Genomic DNA, 19,092 nt, shown 5'->3' on the forward strand with positions numbered 1-19,092 from the left:
TTTCCAATTTCTCATTCACAATTGAACGGATTTACACCATTTAACAAAAAGGGATCTTTCTGAACCAAGGGCTACCTTATTGCCAAATTTGGTGTAATTCTGTTCAGCAGTTCGGGCTGTAGCCGTGTCTAAAGTTTCCTATGGGAATTAACATAGAGAAAACATATTTTTGGGACCCCCCTTTTTTCTCAGTCCCACCTTGCCAAATCACCCCGAAACTTTTAAGATAAAAAGGTAGCCCTTGGTTCAGAAAGAGACCTTTTTTTCAAATGTTGTAAATCCGTTCAGTAGTTCCTAAGAAATTAAAAAAATCAAGGTAAAAAAAATCAATTTCCCATAGCAAACTTAAGACACGGTTACAACTGAAACTGTTGAACGCAATTACACCAAATTTGGCAAAAAGGTAGTGCTTGTTTCATAAAGCGACCTTTTTTTAAATGGTGTAAATCCATTCAACTATTTATATATCTGGGCAGGACCTAACTACACAAGCACAAGCTTGGCTCTAATTGGCTGCCAACACTTCAATCCAGGAAGTGTTGGCAGCCATCTTGATGCAATGGTATTTAGGTCTCGCCTAGCGACGCATCGCATGCACTGACCACTACACAAACACCACTGCACTGCCCTAAAACCTAAAACACTACCCCAGCATGACCCGCTACACTGCCCCAACACCACTGCACTGCCCTAAACCCTGAAACACTACCCACCGCATGACACCCTACACTGCCCGAACACCACTGCACTGCCCTAAACCCTGAAACACCACCCCCAGCACGACCCCCAACACTGCCCGAACACCACTGCACTGCCCTAAACCCTGAAACACGACCCCCTACACTGCCCGAACACCACTGCACTGCCCTAAACCCTGAAACACCACCCCCAGCATGACCCCCTACACTTCCCGAACACCACTGCACTGCCCTAAACCCTGAAACACCACCCCCAGCAAGACCCCCTACACTGCCCGAACACCACTACCCTAAACCCTGAAGCACCACCCCCAGCAAGACCCCCTACACTGACCGAACACCACTGCACTGCCCTAAACCCTGAAACACCACCCCCTGCACAACCCCCTTCACTGCCCGAAAACCACTGCACTGCACTAAACCCTATAACACTACCCCCAGCATGACCCCTACACTGCCCGAACACCACTGCTCTGCCCTAAACTCTGAAACACTACCCCCAGCATGTCCCCCTACACTGCCCGAACACTACTGCACTGCCATACACCCTGAAACACTAACCCCAGCACGACCCCATACACTGCCCAAACACCACTGCACTGCCCTTAACCCTGAAACACTAGCCCCAGCACGCCCCCCTACACTGCCCGAACACCACTGTACTGCCCTAAACCCTGAAATACTAGCCCCAACACGACCCCCTACACTGCCCGAAAACCACTGCACTGCCCTAAACACTGAAACACCAGCCCCAGCACGACCCCCTACACCGCCCGAACACCACTGCACTGCCCTAAACTCTGAAACACCACCCCCAGCATGACCCCCTACACCTCCCGAACACCACTGCACTGCCCTAAACCCTGAAACTCCACAACCAGCACGACTCCCTACACTGCCCGAACACCACTGCACTGCCATACATCCTGAAACACCACCCCCAGCACGACCCCTACACTGCCTGAACAGCACTGCACTGCCCTAAACCCTTAAACACCACCCCCAGCACGACCCCCTATGCTGCCGAAACAAAACTGCACTGCCCTAAACCCTGAAACACCATGCCCCGCACAACCCCATACAACGCCCGAACACCACTGCACTGCCCTAAACCCTGAAACACCACCCCGCATGACCCCCTACACTGCCCAAACACCACTGCACTTCCCTAAACCCTGAAACACCATCCCCTGCACGACCCCTTACACTGCCCAATCACCACTGCACTGCCCTAAACCCTGAAACACCACCCCCAGCAAGACCCCTTAAACTGCCCGAACACCACTGCCCTAAACCCTGAAACACCCCCTCAGCACAAACTCCTACGCTGCCTGAACACCACTGCACTGCCCTAAACCCTAAAACACCACCTCCAGCACTACCCCCTACACTGCCTGAACACCACTGCACAGCCCTAATCCCTGAAACACCACCCCCAGCATGACCCCCTACACTGCCCGAACTCCACTGCACTGCCCTAAACCCTGAAACACCACCCCCAACACAACCCCCTACACTACCCGAACACCACTGCACCACCATAAACCCTAAAACACCACGATCCCCTACACTACTCAAACACCACTGCTCTGCCCTGAACCCTAAAGCACTACCCCCAGCACGACCCCCTACACTACACAAACACCACTGCACCACCCTAAACCCTAAAACACTACCCCTAGCCCGACCCCCTTCACTACACAAACACCGCTGCACTACCCTTAACCCTAAAAAACTACCCTCAGACCGACCCCCTACACTACCCAAACACCACTGTACTACCCTAAACCCTAAAACACTGCCTCCAGCCCGACCCCCTACACTACGCAAACACCACTGCACTACCATAAATCCTAAAACACTACCCCCACACGATCCCCTACACTACCCAAAGAGTACTGTACTACCCTAAACTCTAAACACGACCCCCTACACTACACAAACCCCACTGACCTACCCTAAACCCTAAAACACTACCCGCAGCACGACCCCCTGCATTACACAAACACCACTGCACTACCCGAAACCCTAAAATACTACCCCCTACACTACACAAACAACACTGCACTACCCTAAACCCTAAAACAATACTCCCAGCACGACACCCTAAACTACCCAAAAAACACTGCACCACCCTAATCTCTAAAACACTACCCTCAGCAGTACCCCCTACACTACCCGAACACCACTGCACTACCCTAAACCCTAAAACACTACCCCCAGCAGTACCCTCTACACTACCCAAACACCATTGCACTACCCTAAACCCTAAAAGACTACCCCCAGCAGTACCCCCTGCACTGCCCAAACACCAATGCATTGCCCTGAAACCTAAAACACTACCCCAGCACAACCCCCTACACTACCCAAACACCACTGCACTACCCTAAACCCTAAAACACTACCCCCAGCATGACCCCCTACAATACCAAAACACCACTTCACTACCCTAAACCCTAAAATACTCCCCGCAGCACGACTCCCTTCACTACCCAAACACCACTGCATTACCCTAAACCCTAAATCTTCCCCAGCATGACCCCCAACACTACCCAAACACTACTGCACTTCCCTAAACCCTGAAACACCATCCCCTGCACGACCCCTTACACTGCCCAATCACCACTGCACTGCCCTAAACCCTGAAACACCACCCCCAGCAAGACCCCTTAAACTGCCCGAACACCACTGCCCTAAACCCTGAAACACCCCCTCAGCACAAACTCCTACACTGCCCGAACACCACTGCACTGCCCTAAACCCTAAAACACCACCTCCAGCACTACCCCCTACACTGCCTGAACACCACTGCACAGCCCTAATCCCTGAAACACCACCCCCAGCATGACCCCCTACACTGCCCGAACTCCACTGCACTGCCCTAAACCCTGAAACACCACCCCCAACACAACCCCCTACACTACCCGAACACCACTGCACCACCATAAACCCTAAAACACCACGACCCCCTACACTACTCAAACACCACTGCTCTGCCCTGAACCCTAAAACACTACCCCCAGCACGACCCCCTACACTACACAAACACCACTGCACCACCCTAAACCCTAAAACACTACCCCTAGCCCGACCCCCTTCACTACACAAACACCGCTGCACTACCCTTAACCCTAAAAAACTACCCTCAGACCGACCCCCTACACTACCCAAACACCACTGTACTACCCTAAACCCTAAAACACTGCCTCCAGCCCGAACCCCCTACACTACGCAAACACCACTGCACTACCATAAATCCTAAAACACTACCCCCACACGACCCCCTACACTACCCAAAGAGTACTGTACTACCCTAAACTCTAAACACGACCCCCTACACTACACAAACCCCACTGACCTACCCTAAACCCTAAAACACTACCAGCAGCACGACCCCCTGCATTACACAAACACCACTGCACTACCCGAAACCCTAAAATACCACCCCCTACACTACACAAACAACACTGCACTACCCTAAACCCTAAAACAATACTCCCAGCACGACACCCTAAACTACCCAAAAAACACTGCACCACCCTAATCTCTAAAACACTACCCTCAGCAGTACCCCCTACACTACCCGAACACCACTGCACTACCCTAAACCCTAAAACACTACCCCCAGCAGTACCCTCTACACTACCCAAACACCATTGCACTACCCTAAACCCTAAAAGACTACCCCCAGCAGTACCCCCTGCACTGCCCAAACACCAATGCATTGCCCTGAAACCTAAAACACTACCCCAGCACAACCCCCTACACTACCCAAACACCACTGCACTACCCTAAACCCTAAAACACTACCCCCAGCATGACCCCCTACAATACCAAAACACCACTTCACTACCCTAAACCCTAAAATACTCCCCGCAGCACGACTCCCTTCACTACCCAAACACCACTGCATTACCCTAAACCCTAAATCTTCCCCAGCATGACCCCCAACACTACCCAAACACCACTGCACTACCCTAAACCCTAAATCTGCCCTCAGCATGACCCCCTACACTACCCAAACACTACTGCACTACCCTAAACCCTAAAACACTACCCCCAGCATGACTCCTTACACTACACCAACACCACTGCACTACCCTAAACCATAAAACACTACCCCAGTACGACTCCCTACACTACCCAAATACAAATGCACTGCCCTAAACCCTAAAACACTACCCCCAGCACGACCCCCTACACTACACAAACACCACTGCACTGCCCTAAACCCTAAAGCACTACCCCCAGCACGACCCCTACACTACACAAACACCACTGCACTACCATAAACCCTAAATCTCCCCCAAGCACGACCCCCTACACTACAGAAACAACACTGCACTATCCTAAACCCTAAAACACTACCATCAGCACGACCCCCTACACTACACAAACACCACTGCACTACCCTAAACCACTACCCCCAGCATGACCCCCTACACTACACAAACACCACTGCACTACCCTTAACTCTAAAACACTACCCCAGCACGACCCCCTACACTACCCAAACACCACTGCACTACCTTAAACCATAGAAAAGTAACCACCACACCATGCCCAATCCCTCCTTACCTTTCACTTCTCATGGATCCCTCTCCTTGTGGTTCCTGCTTCATGTCGTCTCTGAAGGACGGTGCATGTCGTTGTGAGAAAATAACATAGCCTCTGTTTCCCTACAACGACGTAGATCATCTACATCACTGATGACCTCATCCAGTGATTGTGTGTTTCTGTAAAGTTTAAATATGTTTTATATGTATGCCAAAGTGTATTGAAGAATGAGCGGGTGTATAAGTTTCTAGTTGAAGGATTTAGTAGGTGCGTGACTGACTGTATAAGTGAGTGATTAAATGTGTCTTACTGAATGCATGGGTTAGTGACTAAACTGTCTGAATGTCTTTATCAGTATGTCTGTTGTTGTGTAAGCTGCTGCATGTGTTGGTCAGGGGCTACATGGGTTATTGATTGGTTACCTGAGTATTTGTATGGCTGCCTGAGTGTGTGGGTGGGTGGGAGGTGTGTGACTCTGTTCATAGATGTGTGAGTGGTTGATTCACTGGGTGTATGGGTTCAAGAGTGCATGTGGAAACAGCTGTATGAGTGGGTGAGTGTGTGTATAGGTGTGTTGGTGAGTGAATGGATGTCTCAGTGGTACATGTGCAAGTAACTACATATGTAAAAGGCAGTATATGTGAGTGATGGTGTATATAAATAACTATATGTGAGAGTCAGTAATTGTGAGAGTGGCTGCATGGATGGGTGTGTATTTGTATCAGTGATTATATAAGAGAGTAATTATGTGTTAGTATCTGTATGACTAAGTGAGGTGGTGTCTGTATAACTGTATAGGTGAGTAAATGGAAGTATGATTGATTCTTTGCATGACTGACTACGTGTGTGAGTAACTCTGGATATGCGGCAGTGTATGAGTGTCTGTATAGGTGTATGAGTGCACATGATAGTGTTGTATTGATGAGTGACTACATGTATGAGTGACTGTATAGGTGAATGAGTGGATGCGTGTGTAGACCTAGGAATCAGTCAGCGCGGATTTAGTAACTGGTATTGATATGTCTATTTTTTCAAAATTGGTAGTCTGTATTTTAGAGTGGGTGTATCAAAGGTTATATTCAGGTGTGAGGAGGAGCATCACATTTTCACGTGGATGATGTCATCAGTGATGTTATTTGAGATGTCATCAGTGATGTCATCAGTGATGTCACTGACCATTTCATGAATGATGTAATATGTGACGTCATCAGCATTGCATTGCGGGGGCACATGTTATAGTTAGCTCACCTAACTATGACACCGGAATTTCTATGGTTTTGTATGAGTGAAATGTCCAACTAAGTATAACGTTCCTGAAACCTATGGTTTTTACAGTGAATAGATGTATATATATATCCAACAAATGCTGTTTGTAGAAGAGTAGGATCTGCTTCACATGGGTACCCCCACATTTTGCTGGTGTTTCACTGTTTTTCGACCTTAGTCTGGCTGTGGCCCTGCTAATCAGGACCCCAGCCTAGCTGCTTCCTCTCTAAAATGGTTTCCATGTACAGTAGGTACATCTCTAATTGGATTCTGGAGTGCCTTATAAGTCCCTAGTATATGGTATAATATGTACCCAGGGCATAGGTAACTCAGAGGCATACCAGGAGCTGCAGCATGTATTGTGCCACCATTGGGAAGCACTCCAAAATGACACCACAGGTCTGCTACTGCAGCCTGGGTATGGTGGTGCATGCACCCCTTACTGTGGTATAGGCTACCTATATCACTACCATTGCACACACATATAAAACCTATAAGTCACTCCTATGGCAGGCCTTAACAATCCTGAAGGCAGAGTGCTTGGTTTCGTGAGAGGGTGCCCCTGCATGAGCAGAGCCCCTCTGCAGCATTCTGAGTACCTTCTCTGATGCTGTTTGTGGTGCAGCCGGACCATATACTCTTAAGTGCATTATAACCTTGCGGTAAATGCTAACTTTGGACTAGCTGCACGGAAATGTGTCGTGTTTGGTGTCAAACACTTTGGAATACTACCCCCTGCCAGTTCTGGTGGCGGGGTCAGCATTCCACCCTTCTAGAGGGAGAGACATGTACCCACTGGTCTAACCGGTAAAGACTTTCTAGAGCCCTTGCATCACAAAATTGATGCCACTGCCACAGACACGGGTCTGGCCTCCTGCTGCTGACCGAAACACCAGCAGGGGAGGCCTGGACAATAGGTTTCCTGTCACAGGGAGGTGTAACCACCTCCCCAGACAGGCAGATGTGTATTGGGGCTGGGCGGGAGAAGTCTCTGGTGTTTTGAAGTACTGCACTGGGGGCACACTTGGTGTCCCTGTGCATAGTCCAGTTCAAACCGGTTTCAGGAGCTACCTGCCCCTGCTCTGGCATGAAACTGGACAAAGGAAATGCAGGTAACCACCCCTCTTTCCAAACCCTCCCATAGGTGGGTCCCCAGAGTATGTCCAACCCCCTATCTTAGTAACCCAGTCCTTGAGACTTCAGATTACCCTGGACGAAACTCTGCAACATATATCCTGGACCTTCGACTTTTTATTTCAACTAAAAGATGGAAGAAATCTCCCTTGGGGTCAAGGAGTGACTCCCCTGCTTGGCAGGCACTTAAGAAGCAACTGTCCGGTCTGCAACTCTGAAGCTCCCGCCGGACGCTGAAGTCTTTGCATCACCAGAGGTAAATTTCCAGACTTCCCCAAGGCTACCCTGAGTCCACAGCAAAGCTGAGGCCCGTGGCTATCGTGGGTGACATGGAACCTTGACCCATGGACACCATGAACTTTTGCTGGTATATCATCTTCTTCAAAGTTGTGCTTTGTGCTCTGAGTAGCCACAGCCTTGGGCACCTACTGCATCGAATATCTCTGGCCTCCACTTCACGAGTGACCCATGGGCCAGTCTCCAGTGCGACTGCTCGAGGATCCTTCGCAATCGCTAGCCCGTTGGCTAGTGGGTCTCCACGAAGGCAACTCCTTTTCTGCTTGAGCTTTCCTGGTTGCTCCAGATGTGTCCTGGCTTACCTTCACTGGGTGAGTCCACCAGAACTTGCTGGATTGCACCGACGTCTTTCTTCTATTTCCACTTGACTTGCCATTGCCAAGGCTTGTTGGGTCCATTCTGGTCACCGACACCGCAGCACTCAACATACTTTGTGGGACAGCTTGAATCCAGCTCCTGATCATGGTCGACGCCTCCTGGACCTCGTGGCTGAAGAGTCAAGATACCCATCAACTCACCTGAAGCACCCGACATCTGTGGGCATTGGACTATCGTGCCCCTGGTCACTGGTAAGTGACCCAGACTCTGTCCCCTCTGCTTTCAGGTTCCTTCCATCCTCGATCCAGGCTTGGATCTCTTCAGACACTTCTCCTCTTCATGGCAGCAGCACTTCTTTGCCAGCTTCCATTGAAAACAACGCTGCGACCCGACACCAAAAGACACCCATGCACCCGGCTTCCCTGGGTGAGGTAACTCGAGTACTCCAGTGCTCCCGTGGGTGTTGGCCCTAGACACCTCTAAGTCCAAAAGGGTTTGCTTGTCGTCATCCTCTAAGTGTCCTTAACTTGTAATTTTCCAACAGCGACTTTCACCATAGAAGTCAATGGCGATTCGGGTCTGTGTTCTAACACTGTATGCGTCCCCGGTGGGTCCCCTGCATCACTACCTCGGGTGGTACCTTGGGGCCCAAACACTTCTACAAGCTCTAAACCTTGTGTCTAGTTCAGTTGTGGTTCTTATACCACTTTATTGGTATATGGTTTGGTACACCCCTAGGGCCCAAACATTTATTTGTGCTTTTACTGTTGAATACTGACTTGTAACTTAAGTACTTCGAACTTTAGCCTCATAAAGAGACTAAAGGGGTGAGTTTTATCTTAAATACATATATTTTGAATATATACCTGGTGTGGTTGTCTTTTCATTTGGTCACTCAAGAGATTATAGACTGGTAAAACAAGCTGCTTTACATTCCTTCAAGACTTAGCCTGACGGCTGCTCTCCATAGCTACCACTAGGATAGCTTTCAATAAAGGTAGTCTTTAACCTATCACCATAAGGGGTTGTTTGGACTGGAACAAGGTGCCACCTTTAATTAGTGGACAGCATATACCAGGCCAACTTCTCACACCGTTCTACCTTTTAGTAATTTCAGGGACGTTATAGTTAGAAATTAGCATTTAAAAAACCTTAGAAATTCACTGAAAAAAACACCAGTTTCAGGGACGTTATAGTTAGTTGGACATTTCAGAGAAATTTGTCTGTTATAGTTAGTTGAGCTAGCTATAACTTGCACACCCGCAATGCACTTCTGAAGACGTCACATATTACATCATTCAATACATGGTCAGTTACATTACTGATGACATCACTGATGACATCTCAAATGACATCACTGATGACATCACTGATGACATCATTCAGTGACTGTGTGTTTCTTTAAAGTCTAAATATGTTTCATATTTATATTTGCCAAGGTGTATTGAAAAATGAGTGGGAGTATAAGTGTCTGAATGGATGATTTAGTAGGTGCATGATTGACTGTATAAGTGAGTGATTAAACGTGTCTTACTGAATGCATGGGTTAGTAACTAATCTGTGTGAATGACTGTATCAGTCTGTCAGTTGGTGTGTAAGTGGCTGCATGGGTTGGGGAGTAACTACATGAGTGTCTATATGGGTTATTGATTGATTGTCTGAGTATCTGAGTATCTTAGTATGGGTGCCTGAGTGTCTGTGTGGGTTGGTGGGGGGTGGGTGACTGTGTGATTCACTGGGTGTATAGGTCCTGGGTGTATAGGTCCAAGAACGCATCTGTGAAGGGCTGTATGGTTGAGTGAGTGTGTGTATGGGTGTGTTGGTGAGTGAATGGATGGATGTCTCAGTTGTACATGTACGAAAAAAGACATATGTGAAAGGCAGTATATGTGAGTGTAGGAGTATATAAATGACTATACATGAGAGTGAGTGATTGTGAGAGTGGCTGTATTGATGAGTGTGTGCTTGTATCAGTGATTGTATAAGAGAGTAAGTATGTGTTAGTATCTGTATGAATAAGTGAGGTGGTGTGTGTATAACTGTATAGGTGAGTAAATGGGAGTGTGATTAATTCTTTGCATGACTGACTAGGTGTATGAGTAACTCTATGGGTTTTAGATTGGGTGTATCAAAGGTTATATTGGGGTGTGAGGAGATGCATCAGATTATAATTAAGGGTGGGCGGAATTTGCATCGTCACGCTACGCAAAGCGGTAAAAAATCTCTGCGAACATGCAGAAATTCCGCAAACACGCGGAATTGCTTGTTCGCGATTCTTTTTTCCTGTTCGTGATCGCTGTTTGCGTGCTCGGGGGAAATATCTCGCGAACACGCATTTTGAGAACGCAAACAAGGAAAAAAGTTCCGCTAAGCCACGGAACGCAGAATTTTGGGCAATTCCGCGTTCTCCGCCGAACGCGAAATTACCCAAATTATGCGAGCGGAACGGAATTTACCGCCCAGGCCTAATTATCATGTGGATGATATCATCAGTGATGTCATTTGAGATGCCATCAGTGATGTCATCAGTGATGTCACTGACCATGCCATGAAACATGTAATATGGGACATCATCGGCAGTACATTGCGGGGGCGTGAGTCATAGCTAGCTCAACTAAATATAGCGGCTGAATTTCTTTGGTTTTGTACGAGTGAAATGTCCAACTAACTATAACGTCCCTGAAACCTGTGGTTTTTTCATTGAATTTCTAAGGTTGTTTAAATGCTAATTTCTAACTATAACGTCCCTGAAACCTATAGTTTTTTTAGTGAATTTCAAGGGTTTTTTAAATGCTAATTTCTAACTATGGCTACAGAGGTAGGATATGTGCAGAAAGAGGAAGAAAGGCGCAGAAAGATGCAAGAGATATACAGAGAGAACCAACAGATGTGCAGAAAGAGGCCTTGTTGCAAAGTCATCCTGCGCCCCCAATTATTTGCTGACTGGTGGTAACTGACTCTGACTAACCAGACCCAGAGCCAGTGCTATGCTGAAAGACACTTAGAATATACTTAGAATACAGTAAAAACACCTACATACAATAGGGTACACTATGGGTTGGGGTACCCCTGTGAGTGGCATGACATCCCGTGTAAGGCCCTAGTACATAGTAGGGCAGGAGGATTAAAATTACCTCTAGCTAGAGGCAAGAGAAGTGCAGAAAGAAGCAACAGACGTGCCGAAAGAGGCAAGAGAGGTGCAGAAAGAAGCAAGTGAAATGCAGAAAGAGGCAAGAGAGGTGCACCAAGAGGCAAGAATGGTACACAAAGAGGCAAGAGGAGTGCAGAATGAAGGAACAGAGGTGAAAAAAGAGGCAAGCAGGGGCAGAGAATGGTAGGAGAGGTGAAGAGAGGTACATAAAGAGGCAAGAGGGGTACAGAAAGAAGGAGAGAAGTGCAGAAAGAAGCAACAGAGGTGCTGAAAGAGTTGTGAAGGGTGCAGAAGGAGCAAGAGAGGTGCAGAAAACCAACAGAGGTACAGAAAGAGGCAAGAGAGGTACAGAAACAGGCAGGAAAGGTACAGAACAAGGGGACAGGGGTGGAGAAAGAGGAAAGATAGGTGCAGAAAGAGAAAGAGGGGTACAGCAAAAGGCAAGAGGGGTGCAGAAAGAAGCAAGAGCATTGCAGAATTAATTAACAGGTTCAAAAAGAGCCACGAGGAGTGCAGAAAGAGCTACGAGAGGTGCAGAAAGCAGTAAGAGAGGTACAGAAAGAGGCAGGAGGGTACAGAAAGAAGGAAGAGAAGTGCTGAAAGAGGCAAGAGAATTGCTGAAAGAAGCAACAGAGGTGTAGAAAGAAGCAAGAGAAGTGCAGAAAGAGGCAAGTGAGGTGCAGAAAAAAGCAAGAGCAATGCAGAAAGAACCAACTTGGTGCAAAGAGAAGCAACAGGGGTGCAGAAAAAGGTAGGAGAGGTGCACAAAGAGGCAAGAGAGGTACAGGAAGAGGAAGGAGGGATACGGAATGAAGGAAGAGAAGTGCAGAAAGAAGCAACAGAGGTGCAGAAAGAGGCAAGAGAGGTGCAGAAACAGGCAGGAAAGGTGCAGAAAGAGGGAACATGGGTACAGAAAGAGGCAAGAGAGGTATAGAAAGAAAAAGAGGGGTATAGAAAGAGGCAAGAGGGGTGCAAAAAGAAAACAAGTGAGGTGTAGAAAGAGGCAACATAGTTGTAGAAAGACGCAAGAGAGGTGCTGAACCAAGCAACACAAGTGCAGAAAGAGGCATGAGAATTGCTGAAAGAAGCAACAGAGGTGTGGAAAGAAGCAAGAGAAGTGCAGAAAGAGGCAAGTGAGGTACAGAAAGAGGCAAGAGAGGTGCAGAAAATGGAAAGAGGCAAGAGGGATGCAAAAAAGGGAAGAAGGGTGCAGAAAGAAGCAAGAGATGTGCAGAAAGAAGCAGGAGGAGTCCAGAAAGAAGCAAGAGAGGTAGAGAAAGGGGAAAGACAAGTGCTGAAAGAGACAACAGTTGTGCAGAAAGAGACAACAGTGGCGCTGAAAGAAGCAACAGAGGTGAAGAAAGAGGCAATAGAGGTGCAGAAAGAAGTAACAGAGGTGCAGAAAGAGGCAAGACAGGTGCAGAACAAGGTAAGAGCAGTGCAGAAAGAACCAAGAGATGTGCAGAATGAGGCAAGAGGGGTACAAAAAGAGGCAAGAGATTTGCAGAAAAAGGGAAGAAGGGTGCAGAAAGCAAGAGAAGTGCAGAAAGAGGCAAGTGAGGTACAGAAGGAGGCAAGAGAACTGCAGAAAGAGGCAAGAGCGTTGTAGAAACAGGCAACAGAGGTGCAGAAAGAGGGAACAGGCGTGCAGAAAGAGGCAAGAGGGGTGCAGAAAGAGGTAAGAGGGGTACAGAAAGAATCTAGAGGGATGCAGAAATTTGCAACAGAGGTTCAAAAAGACACAAGAGAACTGCAGAAAAATTCAAGTGAGCTGCAGAAAGAGACATGAGAGGTGCACAAAGAAGCAACATGGGTACACAAAAAAGTAGGAGGGGTGCAGAAAGAAGCAAGAGAAGTACAGAAAGAAGCAACAGAGGTGCAGAAAGAGGCAAGAGGGGTACAGAAGGAGAATAAGAAGTGCAAAAAAGAAGCAACTGAGGTGCAGAAGGAGGCAAGAGAAGTGGAGAAAGAGGCAAGAGAGTTGTAAAAACAGGCAAAAAGGTGAAGAAAGAAACAAGAGCAGTGCAGAAAGAACCAACAGATCTGCAGAAGGAGGCAAGAAGGGTGCAGAAAGAGGCAAGAGGGGTGCAGAAAGAAGCAAGAGCAGTGCTGTAAGAAACCACAGAGGTACAGAGTGAGGCAAGAGGGTTGCAGAAAAAAGCAAGAGCAGTGCAAAAAGAACCAAGAGGCATGCAGGAAAAGAGAAGAAGGGTGCAGAAAGAGAAAAGGAAATGCAAAAAAGAAGCAACTGAGGTGCAGAAGGAGGCAAGAGAAGTGCAGAAAGAGGTAAGAGAGGTGCAAAAACAGGCAAAAAAGGTGCAGAAAGAAACAAGAGCAGTGCAGAAATAATCAACAGATGTGGAGAAGGAGGCAAGAAGGGTGCAGAAAGAGGCAAGAAAGGTGCAGAAATTTACAAGAGAGGTGCAGAAAGAAGCAAGAGCAGTGCAGTAAGAAATAACAGAGGTACAGAAGGAGGCATGAGGGGTGCAGAAAGAAGGAAGAGAAATGCAGAAAGAAGCAACAGAGGTGCTGAAAGAGGCACAAAGGGTTCAGAAATAGGTAAGAGAAGTGCAGAAAGAAGCAACAGAGGTACAGAAAGAGAAAATAGTGGCACGGAAAGAAGAGAGGTGTAGAAAGAGGCATGATAGTTGCACAAAGAGGGAAGAGGGGTGCACAAAGAGGCAAAAGGGGTGCAGAAAGAGGCAAGAGAGGTGCAAAAACAGGTAAAAGGAGTGCAGAAAGGGGCAAGAGAATTGCTGAAAGAAGCAACAGAGGTATAGAAAGAAGCTAGAAAAGTGCATATAGAGGCAAGTGAGATGTAGAAAGAGGAAAGAGAGGTGCAGAAAGAGGGAAGCCGGGTGCAGGAAGAGACAACAGGGGTACAGAAAGAAGCCAAAAAAAGTACTGAAAGAAGCTTGGCAAGTGCAGAATGAAGCAACAGTGGTGCAGAAAGAGGCAAGAGAAGAGCAGAAAGAAGCAACAGAGGTGCAGAAGGAGGCTAGAGAACTGCAGAAAGAGGCAAGAGAGATGCAGAAACAGGGAAAGAGGTGCAGAAAAAGGGAACAGTGATGCAGAAAGAGGTAAAAGAGGTGCAACAAGAGGGAAGAAGGGTGCAGAAAGAAGCAACAGAAGTACAGAAATCAAGGGAAGTGAAGAAATAAGCAATAGAGGTGCAGAAAGAGGCAAGAGGGGTACAGAAAAGTAGGCCTGGGCTAAAATTTCGTTCCGTTCGCGGAAATTGCGATAATTTGACATTTTCGCGTTCCGAGGAAAGCGCGAAAATGTCAAAATTTCCGCATTCCGCAGCTTAGCGATAATTTGGTTCTTGCTCGTGCTGTAAAATAATACATTCTCGCGCGCGCGCGATCGCCTTACCTGAATCCCTGCGTTCGCCGACAAGTTTTCTTGATCCGGTCGCGTTCTCCATGAGATGTTGTATTGTTTTTAGCCATTTGCGCTGTCTCGCGACAGTTCGTGCCCGCAGTGACGTCATGCGTGGCGTGATCACGTCTTTCTTCTCGCGATCATGCACCGCGAGACAACTGAAAACAAGATGGCCGCGCCCACGAGCAACATCATGGGTAAGTTGGCGAGCCGCAACCATGCAGAAAATCTCGCGAACATGCGGGGAAAAAAACTTCCGCATCTTCGCGATATTTCCACGTGTTTGCGATAATTTTTAACATTTTCGCGATAATTTGCGAAAGTGGATTTCGCAAATTCCGCCCACCCCTACAGAAAAGGCAAAAGAAGAGCAGAAATAAGCAAAAGAGATGTGGAAAGAGGCTACATGGGTGTAAAAAGAGGCAAGAGAGGTGCAGAAGGAGTCAAGAGACGTACACAAAGAAGGACGAAGGGTGCAGAAGGAGGCAAGAGAAGTGCAGAAAGAAGCAACAAAGATGCAGAAAGGTGGAGGAGGGGTGGAGAAAGAGGCAACAGAGAGGCAGAAACGGAGAAGTGGGGTGGAGAAAGAGGCAAGAAGAATACAGAAAGAAGCAAGAGAGTTGCAGAAAGAAACACAAGAAATGCAGAAAGAAGGAACAGAGTTTCAGAAAGAGGCAACATATGTGCATAAAGAGGGATGAGGGGTGCAGAAAGAAACAAAAGAAGAGCAGAAAGAAGGAACAGGGTTACAGAAAGATGTAAGAGGGGTGCAGAAAGAGGGAATAGGGGTGCAGAAAGAAGCAAGAGAGGTGCAGAAAGAAACAAGAGTAGTGCAGAAAGATGCAACAGAGATGCAGAAAGAGGGACGAGGGGTGCATAAAAAGGCCCAATGGGAAAGAGGGATGGAGAAAGAGGCAAGAGGTGTGCAGAAAGAAGTAAGAGAGGTGCAGAAAGTAACAAAAGAAGTACAGAAAGAAGGAACAGAGGTGCAGATAGATGCAAGAGGAGTGCACAAAGAGAAGAGGGGTGTAGAAAGAGGCACAAGGGGTGCAGAAAGAAGCAAGAGAAGTACAGAAAGACACAAGATAAGTGCAGAAATAAGCAACAGAGATGCAGAAAGAGTAAAGAGGGGTAGAGAAAGAGGAAAGAAAAGTGCAGAAAGAAGCAACAGACATGTAGAAAGGGGGCAGGGGTGGAGAAAGAGGCCAGGGGGTCAGCAAGAAATGTGCAGAAAGAAACAAAAGAAGTGCAGAAAGAAGGAACAAAGGTGCAGAAAGAGGGACAATGGGTGCATGAAAAGGCCCAATGGGTTCAGAAAGAAGCAAAAGAGGTGCAGAAAGAAGCAACAGAGGTGCAGAAAGAAGCAACAGAGATGCAGAGGAGGAAAGAGGGGTTGAAGAAAGAGACAATAGAGGTACACAAAGAGGCAACAGAGGTGCTGAAAGAGGGAAGAGGGATGGAGAAAGAGGCAAGAGGGGTGCAGAAAGAAGTAAGAGAGGTGCAGAAAGAAGTAAGAGAGGTGCAGAAAGAAACAAAAGAAGTGCAGAAAGAAGGAACAGAGGTACAGAAAGAGGCAGGAGCGGTGCAGAAAGAAGGAAGATGGGTTCAGAAAGAGGCAAGAGAGGTGCAGAAAGGGCAAGCAGGGTGCACAAAGAAGCAAGTGAGTTGCATAAAGAGGCAACAGAGAGGCAGAAAGAGGCAAAAGGGGTGCAGAAAGTAGAAGAGTTGTACAGAAAGATGCAAGAGAAATACAGAAGAAGAAAGAAAGGTACATAAAGAAGCAACTGAAATGCAGAAAGTGGCAAGAGACGCGCAGAAAGAAGCAAGAGTGCTTGCACACCATTAGTACCAATTTAACACCCACATTTAGCAATAAGTAACAGGTGACCATTATAGGTTTACAAAGGACCTTCCACCACGTTGTAACACTTGTCGCTGCATTTTTTTTAACGTTTGAGCCGTTTGAGCTACAAACAAGTTATTTTGTTCACATCTGCAGATTAGGCAGCAGATGATGAATTATGTGGCTAATCTGGAAAATGTACAATTGTGCAAAAGTTGGTGCAGCCAAACAGTCGCATAATTCCAGTGGCCCTGCTCATACCTCTGACTAGGTCCAGAAGTGCTTCTCAGTGAGTCCTTCTTTTTTTGTCTCATTGAGTTAATAGTTTAGCTGCTATGGAAACGAGGGAGACTAAACCTGAGTTTACCACTCCACAACAAAGACTACCATACCACATAAATACTCTCCATAATACATAATCCCACTCTGTATAATTCCTATACACTAAATACCACATACTTTCGATCCATATCATTTTACTGCACATCATACCACATAATTCCACTACCCAGAACCAACATCCACTCCACTCCAAGAAACATTAATAAAACACTTTTAGATTTACAACACTAATAGCTATACCTCTTGCAAATGTGAGACCTATTACATTACAAATGCTTCTTTATCTGGTAGTTGCATTTGCAGAGTGGTGAAGAAAAGGGGATGGGCCCCCAACCAGCTCTCAGGAATTCCAAGCGTAGGGCTTACAGGAGGGACCAGGAGGGCTACTTGGCCACCAAATTCCCTCAGAAGTAAAGTGGACTTTATCCCCCAACCCATAGTATGCCAGGAGGCGTGTTTGCAGCATGGTGGCGAAAGGGGGCCGTGGCCTCCGAAGACCTGTTAGCAATTCCACTGTGTGGGATTTACTGAAGGTAACAGGAGGGGTAGTCGGCCCCCAAGGACATCTTTGGGGGCCAACTACCCCTCCTAATATATCCAGTAGGTCCCACTCAACAGGATTGCTAAGTTCTCATAGCAGGCCTCGCCCCCTTTGTCCACCATTCTGCAAAAGCACCTCCTGGCACGCTCTTGGTTGGGGGATGAAGTCCCCTTTGCTTGTGGAGGTCCTTAGGGGCCAACAAGCCTACCTGTTACCTCCAGCAAGTCCCACACAGTGGGAATACTGAGAGGTAGACACAGGCCACGCCCCCTTTCTCCACCACTCTGCAAACGCACCTACTGGTGCGCTCTTGGTTGGGAGATGAAGTTCCCTTGCCTCCTAAGGATCCCTGGGGGACAACTAGCACTCCTGTTATCTCTAGTAAGACCTATACAGCTGGATTGCTGAGAGTGGTCCGAGGCTACACACCCTTTTTACACCACTCTGCAAATGTGCCTCTTGGCACACTGCTGCTCGGGGGATGAGGTCCACTTTTGTCCTGAGGTCCTCAGGACACAAGAGGACCTCATCGCCCCACCAGCAGTAGACCAAGAGGCACGTTTGCAGAGTAGTATAAAAAGGGCCATGGCCTCGGACCACCTCTCTGCGATACCACTGAGTGGGGCTTACTGGAGATACCTGGAGGGCTAGTTGGCCCCTAAGTACCCTTAAGGACCTAGGGGACTTAATCCCCAAACTCACAATGCACCAGGAGGCATATTTGCAATGTGCTGCAGTGAGGGGCCGGGCCTCTGGCAAGATGCCGTTTTTTTTTTCTAAGAAAGGTGGCTGTGTGGTCCCCCTTCTCATAATATTTGTGGGCCCCAAGGCCTTTGACATATTTTATGTTTAAAAAAAACGGGAACATGGCCTCCCTCCCGAGGCTGATTTCAGACTCTGGGGATCCCATCCCCCGGGGCATAGCCATATCTTTATTTTTATATATTTTTTAATAAAAGGAGAGGGGCCGTGCGGCCCCCATCCGGAGGCCTTATTTGGCCCCAGGGACCCCATCCCCCAGGGCATTCCCTCCGGAAAAAGGAGGGGAGCCATGTGGTCCCCACTCCTGGGCCACTTCTGGCACCAGGGACCCCATCACTTGAAGCCGGCCCTCAAGTTGGGGACCATGAGGGGAGTCCCAATGCCTTCATGGTCCCTGCCAGCTCCCCACATCCTGCGGGAGCAGGCATTGCTTTTGGAAAAGGGGAGCTGCTAACATGCAGCTCCGCTTGTCCAATAGCAATACTGCTTTGCTTTTTGGAAGTGAGAGCAGGTTTCCTGCTCTCGCTTCCACTAAGCAAAGCAGAAGTTTGCTATAACAGGGCAGGAGCAGTGCTCCCACCCTGCCACAGCAAATTGCAATGTCCCAGGGGTGGGCACCCTGGGACATTGCAGGAGTCGGTCCTGGGGGGTGGCGGTCCCCAGGGCCATTGAGGGCTCAAGGAGGGGGGCAGTGCAGGCCATTCCCAACTGTTTAAAGCCCCAGGAAGGTGGTGGTCCCCGGGGTTTGGGGTCTGCAATGGACCCCCGTATTTAAATAATTAGTGCCCCAGGTAGGTGG

The 19,092-nt window shown here is 47.9% G+C and overlaps 1 long non-coding RNA gene across 1 annotated transcript in view; it reads left to right on the plus strand.

Moving 5' to 3' along the window:
• LOC146809281 (uncharacterized) overlaps positions 1 to 19,092 on the plus strand; it is a 455,746-nt gene that overhangs the window by 52,108 nt on the left and 384,546 nt on the right. The gene's annotated exons all lie outside the window — the stretch shown is intronic.

This window comes from Triturus cristatus, chromosome 7 (assembly GCF_964204655.1).
Source record: "Triturus cristatus chromosome 7, aTriCri1.1, whole genome shotgun sequence".
Lineage (NCBI taxonomy): Eukaryota > Metazoa > Chordata > Amphibia > Caudata > Salamandridae > Triturus > Triturus cristatus.